The sequence below is a fragment of the Mastomys coucha genome, chromosome X (genome assembly GCF_008632895.1).
Source record: "Mastomys coucha isolate ucsf_1 chromosome X, UCSF_Mcou_1, whole genome shotgun sequence".
NCBI lineage: Eukaryota > Metazoa > Chordata > Mammalia > Rodentia > Muridae > Mastomys > Mastomys coucha.
In genome coordinates this window covers 79,662,770-79,669,115 of record NC_045030.1, presented here as the reverse complement: position 1 = coordinate 79,669,115, position 6,346 = coordinate 79,662,770, and positions in this window count along the sequence as shown.

Below are 6,346 nucleotides of genomic sequence, written 5' to 3'. Positions count from 1 at the left end.
GTCAACATATTTTTATGGTTATTTTATTTATTTACAATTCAAATGTTGTTCCCCTTCCCAGACTCCCCTCCACAAACCCTCATGAAATACCCCTCCCCTTTGCCTCTATGAGGGTGCTCCTCTAATCACCCCCTACCCCTTCCTGCCTCACCACTCTAATATTCTCCTATGCTGGTGTATCAAGCCTCTAGAGGACCAAGGCCTTCTTCTCCTATTGATGCCAGATAATGCAGTCCTCTGCTACATATGTAGCTGGAGCCATGGATTCCTCCATGTATACTCTTTGGTTGGTGGTTTAGTCCTTGGGAGCTCTGTGAGGGTCTGGTTAGTTGATAATTATTCTTCCTATAGGGTTGTAATCCCCTTCAGCTCTTCCATTCCTTCCCCTAACTCTTCCATTTGAATTCCTAGGCTCAGTCCACAGGTTGGCTGTAAGTATCTGTATCTGTATTAGTCAGGTGCTGGCAGAGCCTCTCAGGGGACAAAATAATCACAGAAGTAAAGGGAAGGAGGGACCTGGGAGGGAAGGAAGAGGAAAAGGAAAAAGGGGGTAGGATCAGGTATGGGAGGAGACTAGAAAGAATTACAGAGGGTCAGGAACATGAATAGAAATATGCATCAGTGGAGGGTGGGGAACTGGTCTTAGCCACTAGAAAGTCCCAGCTCCCAGGGAAGCAAGAGGTTCCCAGGACCCAATGGGGATGGCATTAGACAAATTACTCAACAGAGAGGAGACAGAACCTATAAAGACCACCTACAATAAATAGGCAAAGCCTCCAGTTGAGGGATTAGGCCACATCTCCATCTGAAAATGTTTAACTCAGAATTGTTCCTGTCTAAAGGAAAGTCAAGGGACAAAATATGGAGCAGAGACTGAAGCAAAGGCTATCCAGAGACCACCCAACCTAAGGATCCATTCCATCTTCAGACACCAAACATTAATGCTATTGCTGATGCCAAGAAGTGCTTGCTGACAGGAGCCTGGTATGGCTGTCCTCTGAGAGTCTCTGCCATCAGGACAACTTTTACCTCTTCAGCATTTCCTGTTTTACCCTCAAGAATTTTTATATGATTTCTTGTTTCTGAACTGAGATGCTTAGTCTTAAGATCAGGTTATACTGAGTATTCCTGTCAGAGTAAAATGATTATTAATGAAAGTGTTCAAGGACAGTGATTGTTCCCTCTATGACAAAAATGACAGATGAAGGCAATAAGGCTTTAACACATGTTCTATCCAGTGCACTTAAACATGAAGATATCTGTTTTAATTTACATTTGGAACCTTAGGATAACACTGTAGGGAAACCAAATTAAAACTGTGCCTGTCAAATATGAACCAGAAACCACAATCTCAGGTGAAGCTATGTTTACAGTTATAGTTGTTTACTATTAGGATGCACATGTACTTCTTACTACATATGGAAATACCTACAGATATTGAGGTCTTTATGCTTTCATCTGTGATTCTGTCATTGATACAAAGCTACAAAAGAGAAATCATGGACACATAATTGTACAAATAAAGAAAAGTTACTGTGAGATTTACTCTAGTAATAAATATTTTGTACATGGGCTGGACCATGGCTTCTGGGCACATATGTAGCAGAGGAATACCTTGTCTAGCTTCAGTAGAAGAGGATGTACTTAATTCTGAAGAGGCTTGATGCCCCTGGGAAGGAGACTTCTTGCTGGGGGTAGAATGGGTGGGCAGGTAGGTGGAGGAGCACCTTCTCAGAGGTAAAGTGGAGGAGGATGGAAGTAAGGAACTTGATGGAATAGGGGGTGGGAAGACAATGGGACAGGGTGGGAAGATCATATATAGGGAGAGAAAGAGAATGGAGTTCAGTTGGGGAAGGGCAATCTCTGGGCTGTGCCAGAGACCTAGGATGGGGAATGGCCAGAGAAAAATCTATGGGGGCAACTCTAGCTGAGATTCCTAATAGTGTAGGATTTGGATCCTGAAGTCGCCACTTCCTGTACTCAGGCAGGACTCCCAGTGAAGGGATAAGGACAGCAACCCACCCACAAAACCTATGACCCAAAATATGTCCTGCCTACAAGATGTGCAGGGAGGAAGATAAAGCAGAGGCAGAGGGAGTGTCCAACCAATGAATATCCCAAATTATGACTTATTTTCCTTATGTAAATGAGAGTCAATCAACTATAACAACTACAAATTTCCAATTTGATGGGTTAAAACCCAGAATATTGACAAAACAAATTGTATCTAAGGACATACTGCATCCTCAGTGCCTCCTCTCATTCTAGTAGCTGAACTTAGATTCAAACTGGGCTAGAAGGAAAGAAAACTTCAGGAATCACCTTTTAGTCCAAATATATCTTTATACTCTTGTAGAAGCAAACTACTGCCCTTTTTTATTCATTTTTTGCTGTTTAATTTGCAATTTCCTTACTTTGTTCAATGTGCTTCTTATTTGGTTCTATTTGTGCTAGTTTCTGATTTTTAATTTGTACATTGTAATTACATTACACACAAAAGAGAGGGGAAAAGGAGAAAAGAATGGGGTTTGGGAAGACTCAGTCAAAATGAGTTTGAAAATTGCTTAAGGATACTTAACATGCAGTAAAATATAATAATAAAAAATATAACAAAGAGAACAATTACATAATTATAAATGAGAAGATTAAAAATATATTCTAGTAAAAATGATCCCGATAATAAACTGTGAAGTCCAGCCTTGTGTTATAAGTGTTACAAAATTATTCCAACTCAAATGTAAAATATTGAATTATGTATGTTACATACTTTTCCCTATTTTACTCAGTTTTTACTTATATTAAAATGTAATTGCTCATGATGTCCTTGTTTTTAATAGCTGAGTAGTACTCCATTGTATAGATGTACCACAATTTCTGTATCCACTCCTCTGTTGAGGGACATCTGGGTTGTTTCCAGTTTCTGGCTATTATAGATAAGTCTCTTATGAACATGGTGGAGCATGTGTTCTTATTACATGTTGGAGCATCTTCTGGGTATATGCCCAGGAGTGGTATTGCTGGGTCCTCAATGAAAGATCTGTATGACAAGAACTTCAAGTCTCTGATGAAATAAATCAAAGAAGATCTCAGAGGGTATAAAGATTTCCCATGCTTATGGGTTAGTAGAATCAGTAAAATGACCATCTTGCCAAAAGCAATCTACAGATTCAATGCAATCCCCATCAAAATTCCAAATCAATTTTTTATAGAGTTGGAAAGAGCAATTTCCAAATTCATCTGGAATAATAAAAAACCCAGGATAGCAAAAACGAATATCAACAATAAAAGAACTTGGGATCATCATCCCTGACCACAAGCTGTACTGTGGAGCAATAATGATAAAAACTGCATAGTATTGGAACAGTGACAGGCAGGTAGATCAATGGAATAGAATTGAAGACCCAGAAATGAACCCACACACTTGTGGTCACTTGATTTTTGACAAAGGAGCTGAAACCATCTAGTGGGAAAAAAGACAGCATTTTCAACAAATAATGCTGGTTCAACTGGTTGTTAGCCTGTAGAAGAATTCAAATTGATCCATTCTTATCTCCTTGTATAAAGCTCAAGTCCAAGTGGATCAAGGATATCCACATAAAACCAGATACACTAAAACTAGCAGAACAGAAAGTGGGGAAGAGCCTGAAGTGTATGGGAACAGGGGAAAATTTCCTGAACAGAACTCCAATAGCTTAGGCTCTAAGATCAAGAATTGACAAATCTGACCTAAAATTGCAAAGCTTCTTTAAGGCAAAAGACACTGTCAATAGGATAAAATGGCAACTAACACATTGGGAAATGATCTTTACCATCCCTACATCCAACAGAGGGCTAATATCCAATATATACCAATAACTCGAGACGTTAGACTCCAGAGAACCGAATAACACTATTAAAAAATGGGGTACAGAACTAACCAAAGAATTCTCAACTTAGTAATAGTGAATAGCTTAGAAGCACCTAAAGAAATGTTCAACATCCTTAGTCATCAGGGAAATGCAAGTCTTGTGAGACTTTGACATGAAGACAAATGTTTAAAAAGCAGAGAAGCAGAAAGAAAACTTTTGGAGGGATTTCAAAATTGCAGCACTACTCTGCAAAACAGTGTGGAGAATGCTCAATTGGGTAAAAATAAATGTACCATGTGATGCTGTCAAACAACTTGTTCGCTTGTGCCCAATCACTTGACATGCATTTTCTCAGATATTTGCTCATATGTGTTAATTGTTCCTATATTCAAATCAGCTAGTAAATGAAAAATAACACAAATCTCCTAAAACTATCTTATGTCTAATAAAAAATTGTACATGTACACTATGGAATACTTTTAGTGATTAGGAAAACTAGAATCATAAAATTTGTAGAAAAATGACAGGCACTATAAAAGATTCTGTTGAGGGAGATAACCCAGATCTAGAAAGTCAAATGTGGCATGTTCTGTCTCATGTGCTCTTCTTAGCTCCAAATCTTCAGATAAAAGTTTAAGAATTGCTTGATACCTTGTAACAGTCATGCCTAATGTCAATATCTCTATCAAATCCTTCCATTTAGGGTGCAGGAAACCCCATGGAAAGGAGGAATAAAAACTAATATATCCATGGAGGATGGAGAACTCCAAGCAAACAAGGTTTTCTAAATCAATATGATGGATACACATATGAACATACTGAAACTAAAGCACATGCAGAGGGCCTGCACAGATCTGTACCACATGGAGACCTGGAGTTAAGAGATGAGGATACATACCCCATTCCTAACCCAGAAGCAAACTCCAATTGATGGTCATGTTCAAAATAAAAAGTTACCTTCAAGGGAATCTCACTGAGTAATCAAACTAAACTAAACCGTAGTTACAAGCCCATCACTAAAGAACAAGCAGAAGTTGGACTCAACATATTTTTGGAATTCTCTTTATTCTCTTTTCTTACAATGTTGTCTTTTTCCTTCTTTGAATAATTATCTAATTTTTATATCTTATTTAATTTTATGTTTTTATTTTTTTCATTTTCCAATGAAATTTTAAACTTGTTGATTTAATTTATTTACATTCTAAATGTTGCCCCATAATGTCCCCTCCGAGGGTTGTTCTCCCCAAACTTCTTCCACTTCACTTCTTTCCCCCCTTTTAAATACTGTATAATATGCATATATATTTTGACTCCCAAGTTATTGATTTTATGAGATTCCAGAGTGTGTGAAAGTATAGGTATGTTTTTCTTGTGCCTTCTATTGGGCTCTTTTTTTTTTCTGTTAGTTTGTTTGGTCCAATTTAGATGTGTTAGGTTTTTTATTTGTCTTATTATATTAAGTTTTATTTTATTATTATTCCTTAGAAGACTTTTAGCTTTCTAATGAGAGACAGAAAGCCAATGCATCTAAATGAGAATGGATGTGAGAAGGAACTGGGAGGAACAGAGAAATGGAAATCCATAAACTTTATATTATATGAGAAAAAATAACATACTTTGAATAAAAGGAAAAGAGTTTTGGATTAACTCATTACAATAAAATCTTCCATTTGTAACAGCAGGTGGAGACAAGGATAGGAAAACAGAACAAACCAAAATACAGTGATGTGGAGCCTAGTCACATCTATTCTACCGATTCCATATCTAAGGTACTGGCTTTATTGCAGAAGAACAAATGGAAGGGTTGTAAAGAATAGAGGATGAGAAATCTGGAAGAGAGAGGAAGAGAGAAGCCACAGCTAGAAAGTAAAACTACAAATAAATAGGAATTCAATTGGGAGGACAGTGGAAATGATAACTTGTAGATTGAAAAGGCCATGAAGCAACAATTCTGTATTAAGACCTAGAGGAAATCAAGGAAGTCAAGAGTAGGAAGAGGAGAACAACTGGTTTTCTACATCAGATGGTCAGCCCTATAAAAATATGTTCAAGTGAAATTATATATTTTGAGTAATAGTGGTGTTTGTATGTGTGTGTGTGTGTGTATGTGTGTGTGTGTGCATGTGTGTATCAGCAATATAGGAAGAAAGCTTTCACTAAATTGAAAGAGGTCATGGGAATGTGAGTGTGTATATTTGTATGCATGGGTGTGTGTCAAATATTGGTGAAGGAAGATTTCACAAGATTGAAAGAGATTATGGGAATGCATATTGGAGGCTTTAGAGGAAGGAAAGGGAAGAGGGAAATTATGTCATTATAACCTAAAAACCAAAATAAATGGAAATGAAACTAAAATGTAATTTAAAGAAAATGTCATAAAGTACATACCTTTAATGTCTTAAAGTAATGTATCTATAAACAATGGGTTTTCAAACAAAATAGCACAGTGCTAACTGTAGCTTTTTCCATCTGTTAAAGAATACAGCCACCCCCCAGAG